The sequence below is a fragment of the Choloepus didactylus genome, chromosome X (genome assembly GCF_015220235.1).
Source record: "Choloepus didactylus isolate mChoDid1 chromosome X, mChoDid1.pri, whole genome shotgun sequence".
NCBI lineage: Eukaryota > Metazoa > Chordata > Mammalia > Pilosa > Megalonychidae > Choloepus > Choloepus didactylus.
This window is the reverse complement of record NC_051334.1, coordinates 102,707,592-102,725,429: the sequence shown is the minus strand read 5'-3', so window position 1 is coordinate 102,725,429 and position 17,838 is coordinate 102,707,592. Positions and strand designations below refer to the sequence as shown.

Here is a 17,838-nt window from a genome sequence, read left to right as displayed (position 1 = left end):
CAGAAATAAACCAATACATCTGTGGCCAAATGATTTTCAACAAAGGAGTCAAGATTTTTCAAAGGGGAAATATTAGTCATTTCAACAAATGGCATTGGGACAAGTGGATAGCTGCATGCAAAACAATGAAGTTGAACCCCTACCTCACATCATATACAAGAATTAACTATAATGGATCAAGGATCTAAACATAAGAGCTGAATCCAAAAAGTCCTTAGAAGAAACCATAAGGCATAAACTTCTAACCTTAGATTTGGCAGTGGTTACTTAGATATTTATAGAAAATAAAAAAAGTGGACTTCATCAAAATTAAAAATGTTTGACCAAAAGTGGACATTATCAAGAAAGTGTAAAACTTACAGTATGGGTGAAAATAAAATAATTGCTAACCTTCTATCTGAAAAGGATTAAATATCCAGAATGTTTTGAAAACTGCTACCACTCACAACTCAAGGACAAAAAGATAAACAACCCAATTTAAAAATGAGCAAATAACTTGAATAGATATTTTTCCAAAGTGTGTGTGTGTATATATATATATATATATATATATATATATATATATATATATATCCAATAAATACATGAAAATATGCTCAGCATCATTGGTCATCAGGGGATCACAATTAAAAATAACAATGAGAGAATACTTTATACCATTAAGATGGCTATTATTTTAAAAGAAAAGGAAGGAAAAGAAAAGAAAAGAAAAAAGAAAAGAACAAGTGTTGGTAAGGATGCAGAGAAATTGGAATCCTCATGCATTGTCGGTAAGATGATAAAATGGTAGAGCTACCAAAGAAATCAGTTTGGTAGTTCTTCAGAAAGTTGAACGTAGAATTACCATATGACCTAGCAATCATTCTTGGTGTATAACCCAAAGAATTGAAACCAGGGACTCAAACACATATTTTTACATTAATATTGAAAACATCATTGTTCACAATAGCCAAAAGGTTGTAGCAACCCATGTGTACATCAACAGATAAACAATATGTGGCATATACATGCAATGGAAGTTCTGATACATGCAGCAACATGGATGAACCTTGAATACATCATATGAGTAAAATAATTCAGACACAAAAGGACATGAAGTACCTAGAATAAGTAAATTCATAGAGACGGAAAGTAGATTACAAGTTATCAGGGGAAGGAGTGCTAAGGGAACAGGACGTTACTGCTCAAAGTTTGCAGAATTTTTGCTTGATGTGATAAAATGTTTGAGTAATGGGTGTTGTTCATGATAACACAATGTTGGGAATATAATTATTATCACTGAGTTGTACAACTAAATGTGGTTAAAATAGGAAATATTGTGTTGTATATATGTTTCTACAATTAAAAGTAAAAAAGGTAAAAGAAGCAGAGACAGAATTTCAACCCTGTGCTTAGATAAGAATCAGTGCTTTTAATGATTATGTTGCATAAATACACAAAACACATAATACAATATAGATTAAGTTAAGTGCCACCAAAAAAGGCAAGGAAAAGCACTATAACCCTTTGAAGACAGCACAACTTGTTTGCTGCTCTGGAAGGACTGGAAAAGCTAGTTTATTACTACAGTTTTCATGAGGCATGGTGTAGATACAAATCTACATCTCAGGTTAAATATTTTTCTTAGAATAAACTTTGCCAAACAGAAAACACCTACAGAAATGTCACTATGTAAATTGTTCAACTCTGACTTCAAAATGCATTTATAATTTTCAAGGTGAATGTTACAAGTTCAAAACCCAAAACCCTGAATTTTCCTCATCCTCCTTATCTCCAATCTAATCTTTCATCTTCAGCTTGAGATCTTTCAAATTCTTCTTATGCTTACAGCTACACTTCTAATCTAGATTTTATTGATTTTTCCCATCTCCAGTGTTCTTTCTTATTGACTTTCCCACTGTTTCCTTTGATTTAATTGAATGTTATGGCCAAAGATATTCTTACTAATCATGTAAAGCAAACCACTAATAATAATTTCAATGTTTTTCACATAGAGGTCAAATTATTTTGCTTTCAAACTGGAGGCTATATATTAAATATTCACCTAACTCTACTTAGCCTATTTTCCTCTTTATGTTTCTAGAGCACATTTCTCTACCATTATTTTTATATCTACATCAAGAGAATACCAGTCCTCTTCTTCATCAAGTCCTCCCAAGTGCTTTTAAATTTCCTTCCCACACCCTTTACTGTAAAACTCTTTTGGCTGTAATCAGAGGAATAATGAATTAGTGTTATTTCCTTAAAAAATAAGCATCACTGATAAGCATGAAATATGATGCTAGACCACTGTGTTCCTCAGTCATTACATAAAAAAACAATGGAAATAAAATTAACAGTTCCTTCTAAGTGGCATAAATGATCACTTCTGGGTCAATCTGGAGACTACATTAAGATATTAAAGAAGTGGATTATTTTATGTAAATAGTATATATTTTAGAGTTCCATACAATTACTCATATTAGGTTAGATTGTGCTGAGACAGTAAAAAGATACACAATATCAGTGGCTTAGCATATAATAGTTTATATTTCTCACTCTGAAAAGTCTGTAAGTCCATCAGATCCCCAGGGGAGTTGCCTTATAAAGAGTGACTTAGAGATCCAGGTTTTATCCAACTTGTAGGTATGCCATTTGGAACACATTGCTTTCGGGTCTCCCTGGCAGGAAAAGAGACTGCTGGAAAGTCATGAAGAACTTTTTGCTCCCCCATTATGGAAATGATACACATCACTTCTGCTTGCTGCCTAGAACTATAAAATGGCATTGCCATTAAACGAGTTACTCACTATTCAGCCTCTTGTCATACCAAAGTACTTGTGCATATATCACTACAGTTAACAGATCCCTTGTAAAAAATATTTTTGAGACATCAACTTATATATTCGCATTACTCTGGTATATAAAGATTAAAGTAAAATAATGTTTCAACTAATTTTAACATTGGTGGTAAACATAAATCAGCAGCAGGCAAGAGGCATGAATTCTGAGTGAAATATGACATAGGAGTTTCGATGATGTCATGCCCCATTCTTGGCTGAATTTAACTCATATTTAATATTTAATGTTTAAGACAACACCATTTTTAAACTGCATACATACTAAGATTTTAGTGGTAATTTTATGTAACCAGGCACACAGCATATTAGAGGTCTGGCATTCTTCTTGCCTACAGTAAACCAGCTTCAATATGAACACATTGAATATTTTTTAAAATCCTTGTTTTTTCATGTCAAATATTTTGCTAAACATGCAATTAAACACATAGTGAACTTAATACAGCAAGTGGAAGAAATTTCACACTGGAAACTTTTTCCTAAGCATAAATCATACAAAAAAAAAGGATTGCTGATTATATAGACTATCCATGTATAATTAAAACTTAGTATAAAGCCTGCAAAATATTTCAGAATCCTTATTAATAAAAAAACAGGGTTTATTTAAAATTATTCTCCTTCAAAGGGTATCAAAGTTAATTAAAATCATATAACATTATAATTCAAAATATTCAGTACTGATGAAGTGGAGGTAAATTTCATAGATATGTGGGTATTCATACTGCAATCTACTGTCTTTCTTGTTCACTTGAAGCATCATGTAACAACATCCCAGAGTTTCACTAAGAAAAGAATGAATGCTGCACTGTCAAAAATAGGATGTAAGGGATCTCACTGCCTAGACACACCTGAGGATGGAGAAAGAGATTGAGAGGAAGGGGTAGCAACAAGCAAGTTAGGATTTGCCAGAGGTCTATGAATACTGAAAATTTATATATATGTAGGTGTGTGTGTATATATATATATGTATATATGTATATATATATATATATATATATATATATATATATGTATATATATATATTTGGATGCTGGGGTGTTGGAATAGCTGGAAGTAAGTAAGTGACATGGTGGAGCTCTAACCTATAACATCCTTTAAAATTTGCTCTATAGCTACTTGTTGAATTGTGCTTTGAATGTCTTCACCTTTATGTGTATACCCTATATTGCATAATAAGGAAAGAACTGAAACTGTGGAACTGAAACTCATAACAGTTTTTAAGATTACATATATAACTGCTTGTTGAGCTGTACATCAAAAGTTGACACCTTTCTCTATGTATGTTACATTCTACAATAATGGAAATAGCTGAAAATGTGGAACTGTGACCCATGACATTCTTTGAAGTTTGCTCTCTATTTCTTGAGTTGTACTTTGAAAGTTATCACTCTTATGTATATATGATAAGTTCACAATAAAAATGTGGTAAAATAGGATGTATAGGGACAAAGGCAAACTATTCAACTAGTAAAAGTAATGTCAAATCCTATCCCTTGCAAACCCTCTCCCCTTGTAAACAAATGTTGATTAAAATAAAAATACAATAAACATATCTAAAAAGTGAATGAAATGGACTGGTTAGGACTAAGTTAAATCAAAATAAAGGGTAATGGACAATACTGATGGTGTTTTACAGCTTCAGCTTCTGTATGAGGCCAAAGGAAAAGATGTTTATTCAATGCAAAATATATATTTTGCATAGCACACACACTATATAAATTAACCTGTATGGTAGTTTATTCAAACACAGTAATTAAATGGAACTTTGAATAGGGAGTGAGATCTGGTTTGTTTGTACAGCTTAATGTATAGCCCAAATACATCCTAGAGTAATTGGGGCAGAGAACAAAACGTATTTGCAAATCCCCCTTGAGGGACTTGGGCAAAATGTGGAAATGTTAAACTTCCCCACTTGGGGAATTACTGATATTCTCACAAGCATTTGGAACTACCAATTTAGAAGACTGCACACTCAATCTTAGGGTGTACCCTTATGAAGTTGTGACTCCAAAGGAGAGGCTAAGCCTACTTATAGTTGTGCCAAATAGTCATCCCAAGAGAACCTCCTTTGTTGCTCAGATGTGGCTTCTCTTTCTAAGCCAGCTCTGCAGGTAAAATCACTGCCCTCCCCCCTACATGGGTTATGACTCCCAGGGATATAAATCTCCCTGGCAACATGGGACATGACTCCCAGGGATGAGCCTGGACCCAACATCATGGGATTGAGAAAGCATTCTTGACCAAAAGGGGGAAGAAAAATGAAAGGGAATAGTTTCAGTGGCTGAGAGATTTCAAATGAAGTCGAGAGGTCATTCTGGAGGTTATTCTTATGCATTATAGAGATATCTCTTTATAGTGTTTAGTGTATTGGAATAGCTAGAAGGAAATACCTGAAATTGCTGAACTGCAACTTAGTAACCTTGATTCTTGAAGGTTATTGTATAACTACATAGCTTACATGATGTGACCATGTGATTGTGAAAAACTTATAGCTCACACTCCCTTTATCCTGTGTATGGACAGATGAGTAGAAAAATGGAGACAAAACTTAAATGAATAATAGGGTGGGATGTGGGAATAGGATGTTTTGGATGTTCTGTTTTATCTTAATTTTTATTCTTTTTTTTGGTGTAATGAAAATGTTCAAATATTGATGTGGTGATGAATGCACAACTATATGATGGCATTGTGAACAACTGTACACTTTGGATGATTGCATGATATGTGAATATATCTCAATAAAATTGAATTAAGAGTATCTAAAAAGTAAGGATTTGGGGACAGCAAGTCCTTATTTAAAAATGTTAACTATAGTCATCTTGATATTTCTGATTATATTTTAAAGATATATCCAAATAAATTACATTTAATTTTGGTACTTTAGTCAAAATACTCATTTTCTAGAAGATTTTACTTTATTTCCAAACATTTTAGCCACTAGTATGACAACAGTGTTTTAGTTCCCAGACATATTAACCACTGAAAGGGAAAACAAACAACAAATACTATATTTAAGCTATAGGCAACAATTATGGTACTCCTTCCATAGCAGCATTTGACTGGATCCTCGAGGTCAAAGAATAATTCTACTAACACAGAAAAACTCAGGCATTTTGGTAAATATGTCCTAACTTTCACAGCTGAAATTTCTTCTAGACAGTGTTTTTTTTTTTTTTAGTAGGGAAATCTTGGTTTTCTCCTCGATGTTATCCTGATTGTGACATGAGCCAGATTTCTTTTTTTATTCTTACTATGTTTCTTGGGTTGTTTCTTCTTAATTGCTTATTCCATTACTTTTCTCATCCTTTCAGCCTTTTTTTCTTCTCTTGCTTGCACCTTTTCCTCATAATCTGATTCTGATGAGGACTCAGATGATTAATGTTTATACTCAGGAAAAATCATTCTTCTTTGCTGAGACTTTCTAACACACTTTTCTTTCTGTTTCATCCTTTGACTTCTTTTCCTTTTTACAGATTCATTGATCTCTGATTCAGAATAAGATGCAGGGCTTTCAGAAGACCTGTATGAATTGTCCTTCTTTTTCTTTCTCTTTCCCCCATGTTTCTTACCCTCATCTTAAGAATCTGAAGAACTGCTGGAAGAATCAGAGCTTGATGAAGATGAAGTCCATCTGTCTTTTTGTTTTTCTTTCTCTTTTTTTTTCAGTGTGCTCTCATTTCCACTTAGTTATTTCTTCCTTTTCTTTTAGTTCTTTCTTCAAATTCTCATTCATTTTTTTCTTCAAATTCAGCTAATTTATTGGATTCTTTTTTATTTTCTAGTTGTTTTTTTTTTTTCACTTCTTCCTAGGTGGGCCTTGGTGAATTCAGATAATCTTGTATTGTCGGCCCTGCATTTTGAGTTGGGCCCCTCCATCTGGACACTTACAGGATTCATATAGACAACACAATTATCCCACTTCCCCATGGTGCCTGATAGTTTCCAGAGCAGACTCATAGTCACAAAGGAGAACAGGGATGGACCTGCTCCTTAAATTCTTCATCTGCCAGTGTACAAAGTAGGTTCCATTCTGTGAGAAAAGAAGATGGAAAGATTACAAAATACTTTAACATAAGACAAAATAAGCACATAAACTTAACTGTTCACTGCTTATCATGTAGTAGAGAAGATAACAAAATCTTATACCCTATGAACAAACAATATTTGTATTTAAGACTTTTGCATAATTTAGACACTATGTAATGAATATTACATAAACTTAAGGTATTTAATATACCTCATCTAAGGCTCTGACAGTTATCTAAAATGTTTAATAAGTATTTCATTTTATATTATATAATACTCCTTTTTCTTTCTTTCATTCCTGCCTTATATAAACAGAGAAATATTCCCATATCTAAAATCTGTATCAGGCAACCCTTCTCCATGAAAGGTACTGCAGCACAATCCACTCAACTTCTTATGACAGAAACCTTGATGTCATACTTGACAAATCCCTCTCCTTTAATTCCCATATCCAATTCATTACTAAATCTTGCTGTTTAAACCTCCATAATAGGTCTCAAATTCATTCACATCTCTCCAAATGTAATGACATAAACTTAGTCCAGGTCATTATCATATCTCACTTGAACTATTAATCTCTGTCATCTATTAACTATTTATTATTATTTGCCAGGGACTACTTAGTGCTTTGTAATGGATTATCTCATAAATTCCCAGACTAATCCTATGAGACTGATCGTATTATTATCCATATTTCACAGGTGAAGAAACTGAGGATTAGAGAAACTGAGTAATTTTCATAAAGTAACAGAGTTAATAAATGGCAGAACCAGGATTCAAACCAAGACATTCTGACTCCAAACCCTGCATATGTAACAGTCTTTTACCTCCTTACATCAACGTCTTAATTAAGAGTCTTATTTCTACCCTTACTCTCATCCAATACAGTTTCACACAGCAAACAAAAGGATCTTAAAACACTCCAATGGCATTGTAATCAAAATCAAATCCAAACTCCTGTAAAGATCCTATATGGTCTGCCCTGCTTATCTCTCTTATTTTCATCTATAGTTACTCATCCCATTTCTCAGTTCCATCTCCCACAGTCTTCTCTTGCTTTTTGGAACATGCAATGCTCCAAACTTAGCCAGTATGGCCAGTTCTACCTCATCCATCAGGTCTCAGTTTAAATGTCAATTTATCAGAAAGGAAACTATTATGTTGAACTATATAAAAATAGCAACTTTGTATTACAAAACAGTTAAATATTGTAAATTTCATATGGTTAATCCTATATTAAACTGGGTTAACTCTCTGTCTCTTTATACTATATCCCAGTTCCTTTTTACTGTATTACAGTTCCTTGTTTCTTTTATTCATAGAACTTAGTAAGTTGGTAATTATTTTGAGTATTTGATTTTGTGTGTGTGTATGTATCTCCACCACTAAATGTTAGGTTAAGAAGAGTAGGATGGGGCAAGATGGAAGCTTAGGGAGGTGTGGAATTTAGTTAGTCCTCTAGAGTAACTACTAAATAGCCAGGAACAACTTCCAAAAAAACCTGGAACAACTGTTTGAGGGACATATGTGCCAGCATATACATCATACACCAGTCTGGAATAGGTGGAAGGGCAAAGATTACAGCATAGAACTCTAAGTAAAGCTCCTCAAAGTGCAGAGCTGGCATTCCTCCCCCACTGGCATGGCAGACTGAGCTGGAAAATTTCCCTGTGGGATAAAGAAGCAGTCCTTGCTGGGAGCAAGGGAAGAAGATCAACCAGGCTTCAATTGTGGTTATAAGTAACAAATTTGGACTACTGAATACAAGCTATGAGCACAGATAAACCTGGAATAACCAGGAAAGAAAACTTGAGGTCTCTCCCAACAAAGAGAAGGCAGGGATGATGAAAAATAAATAAATAAATAAATAAATAAATAACAAAACCAGGGGCTTTTGGAATCATATGAGCTCAGAATACTGGAAAAGGGTTGTCTACCAAGAAAAGGGGCCACATAAAATCACGGTACCAACTTTAGCTCTTACTGGGGAAAATGTGGGGCTAGGGACTGGTTCTAAAAAGTGGATTTCTTTCTTTTTCCTTTTTTCCCTCTCATTCTAAGTAGCTCATTAGAGAAAGCTTCAGGCATTTTCAATTGTCAGAGCTGACCCAGGCAAGGGTGGAGTTAAGATAGTCAGAGAGACAAAGGAAGAAGTCAAGTGAAGGATATAATTCCCTAGAGGGCTTATCTTCCTTAAGTAAAGAGGGCAGGACCCAATCAAGTGACTGCCCTCCTTCAGGAATTCAGACCCCAGGCTGTGGGGGAAAAAAAGAGAAACAGCTTAAGCTTGGCTTCTGCATCACCCTCAGTCATTGGCAGGGACAGGGTCTGCCAAGAATTAAAGGCACCACAACTCTTTACAGCAGTGAGAAGAGGTGGGCTGACAATTGCCACCTGCTGGGCAGGATAGGAAAACACTGAGTCTAGAGGCCACACAGGAAAGTCTGACAACCTTCTGGGTCTCATCCTCAGGGAAACGTGATACTGATTATAACCTCTTCCTGAGGACCTGGGCCTGTCTGGTCTGGGAAAATCTGATTGTGGTAGTCAAGGAAACTAGATGCTTAGACAACAAAAAATTACAGGTTACATTAGGAAAAATGAAGATATGGCCAAGTCACAGGAACAAACATACACTTCAAATGAAATGAAGGAATGAAACAACTAATTAAAGATGTTCAAACAATATGGTAAATCAGTTCAAAAATCAAATCAACAAGTTGAGGGAAGATATGGCAAAAGAGATGAAGGATTAAACAAACAGGAAATTACAAATGCTGAAGAGGTTGTGGAGAAATTGGAGCTGTTATTCATTGCTGGGGGAAATCTATAATGGTACAGACACTGTGGAAGACAGTTTTGGTGGTTCCTCAGAAAACTAGATATTGAGTTACCCTATGAAATGGCAATTTCACATCTCAAGTATATAGCCAGAATGTCTGAAAACAGTGACACAAACAGATATTTGCACACCAATATTCATAGTGACATTATTCACAATTGCCAAGAGAGGGAAAAACCCAAGTGTCTTCCAACAGACAAGTAAATTAACAAAATGTGGTATATACATATGATGGAATACCGTGCAGCAATATGACAGCATGGATGAACCTTGAAGACATAATGTTGACTGAAATAAGTCTGACACAAAAGGAGAGATATTGTGTGTTACCACTACTATGAACAATGTAAAATCAGTGTCTTATTTTGTAGAATATAGGGAACCTAGAAATAAACAGATGGTAGTGAAGGGGGAATAATAACCTAATATGTACAGACATGTTAATGTGGGTGAACTTAAAAGGTATGGGAATGGACAAGGGTGACGTTTGTTTGTTAATGGGATTATAACTATCAGTACCACATTGAAGGTGAACATGATCAAAAGTGGTTCTTTTAAAGGCACTTATCCCCACAGATTAACACTACAAATATAAATACATGTTTGTATGATATATTTCTAAGGTAAGACACTGGTACAAAGAGTTAACAACAGAGTGGTATATGGGAAAACTACACATTGCATATCATAGGCTGTAATTATTAGGAATACCTTACCAGAACTACATAAATACTAAGGGTAAATAATCAGGGGGCTGATAAGAGATTGTGGTGATTTTGGTTATGATAAATGTTTTAAAATTGAGAGTGATGGTAATTGTATAAGTAAGTGAAGATAATTTGAACTGTTTTTTCTTTTTTATCTTGGGCTGAATATATGCTATGTGAAATTAGGAACTTCCTACTTAATAAATCAAGCCCTCAATCTTGAGGCTTGCTCTTGTGAAACTTATGACTGTAAAATTGATGCTAAGCCTACCTATATTATTCCTAAGTGGCACCTTCAGAGAACCTCTTTTGTTGCTCAGATGTAGCTTTTCTCTCTCTAAGCCCAACTTGGCAAATAAACTTATTAACCTCCCCCATTTGTGGGTCATGACTCCCATGAATAAGCCTGGCCCTGGCATTTAGGAATTGAAAATGTCTTCTTGAATGAAAGGGGGAAAAGAAAAGTAACAAAATAAGGTTACAGTGGCTAAGAGATTTCAAATACAGTCAAGAGGCTATCCTGGAGGCTACTCTTTTGCAAGCTCCAGTTTGCAGCCCCCTCCCCAATAATGTTGACACCCATTTTAAATATGAACAAGTTATATTGGTCACTGCCTGGATATCCCTGAAGATTGAGAAAAAGATTAAATGAGAGGAAGGGATAGAAACTGACAATATAGGATGTAACAAAGGATTACAAATACCAAATCTGTATATAGATATATTTGTCAGATGTTAAGGTATTAGAATAGCTAGAAGGAAATAATAGAAATGGTGGAACTGTAACCCATAATATTCTTTGAAATTTGCTCTATAGCTACTTATTAAATTGTACTTTGAAAGTGATCACCTTTCTGTACATGTTATATTTCACAATAAGGAAAATAACTGAAACTGTGGAACTGTAACCCATAAAATTCTGTGAATTTACATACATAATTACTTGTTAAATTGTACTTGGAAAGTTATCACCTTTCTGTGTATATGCTATATTTCACAATAAGAAAATAACTGAATTTGTGGAAATGTAACCGGTAATATTCTTTGAAATTTGCTCTGTAACTACTTGTTAAATCATACTGTGAATGTTATCACTGTTCTGAACATGTTATATTTTAAAATAAAGGATGTGGAAAAAAGATGAAGGATATACAGAAGACATTAGATGAAAATAAGGAATAACTTGAGAGTTTGAAAAAAACAATTAGCAGACCTTATGGGAATAGAAAGCACAACAGAAAGGAGAAAAAACACAATCAAAACATACAACAGCAGATTTGAAGATGGCAGAAGAAAGGATTCAGGAATTAAAGACAGGACATCTGAAATTCTACACACAAAGAACAGATAGGGAAAAGATTGAAAAATATGAACAGTGTCTTAGGGAACTGAATGATAAAATGAAGCTCAAGAATATACATGCCATGGGTGCCCCAGAAAGAGAAAAGAAGGGAAAAAGGGGCAGAAAACAATGGAAGAAATAACTGCTGAAAATTTCCCAACTCTTATGAAAGACATAAAATTACAGATCGAGGAAGCACAGCATACCCCAAACAGAATAGATCTGAATAGAGCTACTCCAAGACACTTAATAATCAGATTATCAAATGTCAAAGACAAAGAGAGAATTCTGAAAGCAGCAAGAGAAAGCAATCCATCACACACAAGGGAAGCTCCATAAGACTATGTGTGGATTTCTCAGTAGAAACCATGGAGGCAAGAAAGCAGTGGTATGATATACTCCAGATATTGAAAGGAAAAAACTGCCAACCAATAATTCTATATCTGGCAAAACTGTCCTTCAAAATGAGGGAGACGAGTTTTAAAATATTTTCAGAAAACAGTCACTGACAGAGTTTGTGAACAAGATACATGCTATACAAGAAATACTAAGGGAGCACCACAGGCAGATAGGAAAAGACAGGAGTGAGAGATTTGGAGAAGAGTGTAGAAGTGAAGACCATCAGTAAGGGTAAAAAGAGAGAGAAAGAAAAATAAAAATAAAATAAGTTATGACATAAAATTCAAAGGACAAAATGGTAAATGGTTGACATTATGTTCAGTGAAATTAGCTACAAACAAAAGAACAAATACTGCAGTTGTCTAACTAATATGAAGTAACATAATGAGTGAACTTTGAGAGTTAAAATTGAGAACACAGGTTATCAAGAGATAGAAAGAGGGTAGAGGTTGGGCATTTGATGCTGAAGGAGTATACAATGTTCAATAGGATTGATTGTATAGATCCAGAAATTTATAGCACTATACTCTGTGATGGTAGCTGTGCCAGTTTGGACATATTCCCCCACAAAGTCATGCTCTTTTAATCCAATATTGTGGGATATTTGGATTAGGTTGTTTCCATGGACATGTGACTCACCCAACTATAGGTGATACTTTTGAGTAGATTATTTCCATGGAGGTGTGGCCCCACCCATTCAGTGTGGGTCTTGATTAGTTTACCGGAGCCCTATTAGAGTTCAGACAGAAAGAGATTTATGCTGCAGCTGAGGGAGACATTTTGGAGATAGCCACTGAAAGCAGACTTTTGCTGACACTTTGAAGATGCTAGCCCAGAGTTTGCTCTGGAGAAGCTAACAGAGAACAAAATGCCCCAAGAGCAACATTTTGAAGGATGCCATTTTGAAACACAATCTGGTAGCAAAGGAAAAAGGCACCAGCCATGTGCCTTCTGTGGTGACAGATATTTCCAGATGCCAGAGCCACACAGTGAAGCATGGCAGGAACTGCATCCCCACAACCTGTGGACATGCCTCAATATCTAGCATGGATGATAGTCTTTTGCACACCTGCTTCTAATTGTCTCAGAGCTGGGAAGGCAGAGTTTAGCAAAAAGGGGAAAATAACCAAGCCCCATTCAGCCTGACAAGATGATGGCTGTGCCACAGCCCAGAGCTGCACCAAAAAAACCCAGTGTGATGGAAAGTGTTTCCAACAACACACACAAGCACCATGATATATGGAATGGAAAATAGCCTTTTGTTCACCTGCAGCTAATTGTCTCAGAGCTAGGAAGGTGGAGGTGTGTAAAAAGGGGAAAATTAACAATCCAGTACAGCCATCCTTTCAGCAGGCAGAGAATGCTCATACACAGCCCTGTGGCCCAGAACTTCCTTGGTGGAGGGTGCTCACTTTTGACATAGCATAGTCTTCCCTCAGCAGAGGCCTTAGGAAGGCATAGCTTGGAAGAAGGACCCACTTGGAAGTCCCAGGAACCATGAACCAATACCAGGGACTTGTGGGTCAACAGCAGAGACAAACTGTGGTAAAACTGAAGGTTTAGACTCTTGGAACAGCATTAAACCTCCAGGAACACCTGGGAGGTTTGATTATTAAAGCCACCCTCCCTCCCTAACTGCTCTGGACACATGCCCCAAATTCAGGGCAGGCAGCACCAACTACACATGCAAACTCAGTGCACCAATTGACCCCTACAAGATTCAGACCCCCACTCACCACAAAGACAAGGTTGGGGAGAACTGGATTGAGGGGAATAGGTGGCTCATGGATGCCACATGCTGGTTAGAGAAAGTGTATGCCACCAAGCTGTAGATCTGACAAATTAGAGATAAGTGTTTTGAATAGTCTAAATATGCAAAAGAATCCTATCAAGTTAAGCAAATGCCAAGAGGCCAAAAACAACAAAATTTTAAAGTTTATGAAGAAACCAGATGATATAGATAACCCAAACACCCAAGTCCAAAGATCAGAGGAGACAGAACACTTGGAGCAATTATTCAAAGAACTAAAGACAACAAAGGTTATCTGTCTTTCTTATTCCTTTGCTGGGTTATAGTCTTTATATTTTCTTGGGGTAGAGTAGGAATATGTTGGAAGTAAAGTAGTTATTTTAGGTAAGCTGTCTTTTTCTTATTCCCTTATTTTGGTTTGTGTGAAATGCTTTCATTATTGTATTTTTTAAAATTTTTTGATATAGTTAATAGTTAAAAAAAAACAATGAAAAAGTATGCAGAGCCCTCTGGGAGCTGGGATAGAAGGCAGGGGCGTTGGGCTTCCCTACCTTAATGGTTGCTGATGTGCTTGCAGACATTGGAGACTGGCAGTTTGATGTATCAAGCCATCTATCATGGGATTTGCCCTTGGGAAGACTGCTACTACAAAGGAGAGGCTAGACCTGCTTATAATTGTGCCCATCTCCTCCTGAGTGCCTCTTCATTGCTCAGATGTGGCCCTCTCTCTCTAGCTAAGCCAACTTGGCAGATGAAATCACTGCCCTCCCCTCTACCTGGGATCTGACACCCAGGGGTATAATTCTCCCCAGCAGTATGGAATAAGACTCCCAGGGAGGAATCTAGACCCAGCATTATAGGATGGAGAACATCTTCTTGACCCAAAGGGGGATGTGAAATGAAATGAAATAAGTTTCAGTGACTCAGAGATTCCAAAAGGAGCCAAGAAGTCACTCTGGTGGGCACTCTTATGCACAATATAGATAATCCTTTTTGGGTTTTGATGAATTGGAATAGCTAGTGGCAAATACCTGAAACTATCAAACTACAACCAGAATCCTTGAATCTTGAAGACAATTGTATAACAATATAGCTTGAGGGGTGACAATGTGATTGGGAAAGCCATGTGGATCACACTCCTCTTTGTCCAGTGTCCAGTGTATGGATGGATGAGTAATAAAACGGTGCAAAAAAAAAAAAAAACAACTAAAGGAAGAATGGAGAATGGAGAATGGTGGGGAGAAATTGGGTGTTCTGTTGTCAGTCTTTTTTTTTTTCTTGCTTTCACTTTTTCTGGTACAAAGAAAATGTAAAAAACAAAAATATATCAGGGTGATGAATGAGCAACTATATGATGATAATGTGAACAATGGATTATATACTTTGGATGATTGTACAGTATGTGAATAAATTTTAATAAAAAATTTTAAAAAAAAACAGGGATACAAGTGCTGAAGAAAGTGTGGAGAGACAAACATGCCAATTAACTGTTGGTGGGGAACTAGAATAGTGCCTCCCATCTGGAGGGCAGTGTGATGGCTCCACAGGCAGCTAAGTATGGGTTTGCCATATGGTCCTGCAACCCTGTTATTGGGTATATACTTGGAAGAACTGAGAACAAGGACAAGAATTGACATTTGCACAACAGTGTTTATGGCAGCAGTCTTCATGATTTTCAATGGATGGAGGTGGCCTGAGGGTACACTGACTGATAAACAGAATGGTGAAATGTGGTGTATTCATACAATGGAATATTGAATGGTGGCAAGAAGGAATGAAGTTGTCAGTCATGAAAATAGGTGAATGGACCTTGAGGATGGTATATTGAGTGAAATCATCCAGAAACAAAAAGACAAACATTATAACGCCTCATTAAAATGGAGTAACTCTAATGTGCAAACTCTGAGAACTGATTCTGAGAGCATAGGTTATCAGGTGATGGCTTATTGTAAAGGTTCCTTGATTGCAATTTCTTACAGCTGTTACATCTATTTATGAGTTGTAATGGTTATTTCTAAATTCTGAGATGCTGAGCTGTTTGAGTATAATCTGGTCAGTCCCTAGAAATTTAGGTATCTGTATGACACCTGAGACTAACAACCAGAGTACGGCAGCTATGAATGTCATCCTTACCCCATACAGCAATTGTTAAAAAAGTTGAAAAAGAGATCAGACTTCAATTAGAGTTATGCATGAAATGGACTTGGATAGGACTAAGTAAATGAGGCTGAAGTGTAAAAGACTAAATAAATGAGGCTAAAGTGTAAAGAAGAATATCAACTGTGTATTAAAACTTCAACTTCTGTGTGAGACCAAAGAAGAAATGTTTACTTAGTGCAAAATCTATATTTTCTGTAGCACAGTCTATAATTTAACTTGTGTGGTCAGTTTATTCAAGTTCCATAATTACATGGAAACTTGAATATGGAGTGAGATCTGTTTGTTTTGTACAGATTAGCATGAAGCTATGATAAATCCCAGAGTAATTTGGGCAGAGAAAAAAAAGGACTTGCAAAGCCCTCTTGTCACTGGGGAAAAAGCTGGAAATATTAACCTTCGCATCTGGGGAATTCCTGATATTCTTAAAGCATTGGGGACTACCAGTTTAGGAGGCTGAGCCCTCAATCCAGGGGCTTGCCCTTATGAAGCTTGTTACTGCAGAAGTGAGGCTAAGCCTACATATAATTTTGCCTAAGTGTCATACCCAGAGAACCTATTTTACTGCTCAGATGTGGCCTCTCTCTCTAAGCCATAACAGCAGATGGACTTGCTTCCTCTCCCTCTACCTTGGACATGACTTCTAGGGGTATAAATCTACCCAGCAACATGGAACATGACTCCCAGGGATGAGCCTGGACCTGGTATGAAGGATTGAGAAAGACTTCTGGACCAAAAGGGGGAAAAGAAATGAAACAAAAGAAAGTTTCAGTGGCTGAGAGATTACAAATGGAGTTGAGAAGTCATTCTGGAAATTATTCTTATGTATTATATAGATACCCCTTTTTTAGTTTTTAGTGTACTAAAATAGCTAGAAAGAAATACCTGAAACTGTTGAGCTGTAATCCCATATACTTGATTCTTGAAGATGATTGTATAATTATATTGCTTACATGGTGTGATGGTGTGATTGTGAAAACCTTGTGGCCCTTAGTCTGTTTATCCTGTGTATTAATAGATGATAAGTAGAAAAATGGGGACAAAAAGTAAACAAATAATAAGGGTGAGGAGTGTATGGAATGTTTTGCATTTCTTTAATTTTCTTTTTAGTTTTATTCTTGTTTTTATTTTTTGGAGTAATGAATATGTTCAAAAATTTATTGTAGTGATGAATGCACAGCTATATCATGATACTGTGAATAATTAATTGTACACTTTGGATGACTGTATGGGATGTGAATACATCTCAACAGAACTGCATTAAAACACAGAAGAGTAAGCACCATTTGGACTCTTATTCACCAAGGTTTTCCGAGCACATAAAATAGCATCTGATACATACTAAGTACTTAATAAACATTTGCTCAATGATAAATGGATGGATGGATGGATGGATAACTCTGTGAGAGAGGGGGATTCAAAGAAATATTCCTGGAGTTGTGATGTCTGTAAAACATTTTGAAGGATGAACAGTTCATCCAAGAAATGAAGGACATTTCAAGTAGGAACCATTGTGACCAAAATACTCACAATGATTTAAAACAGCACCATGGGATCCAGGGATGGGTTTCCCAAGGAGTGGGAGGCCATGGCAGCTGCGCGGCAGCACATGTGGCTGCAAAGGAGCACGCATCCGGCTTTGAATGAGCGGTGCTAGGACTGAAATTAGCGGAGCACGAGCTACTGGAAGCCGCTGCCACCACGTGCCTGTTCTGTGGCAGCTCGGAGTGTCTGCCAGGCAGGAAGGTAGTGGGAAGGGCAAATTTTGATTCCCGCC

At 36.2% G+C, this 17,838-nt stretch overlaps 1 pseudogene; it reads right to left on the bottom strand.

Annotated features, from left to right (window-relative positions):
* Nucleotides 1-6,012: 6,012 nt before the first annotated feature.
* On the bottom strand, nt 6,013-6,765 carry LOC119522287 (annotated as a pseudogene).
* Nucleotides 6,766-17,838: the final 11,073 nt, after the last annotated feature.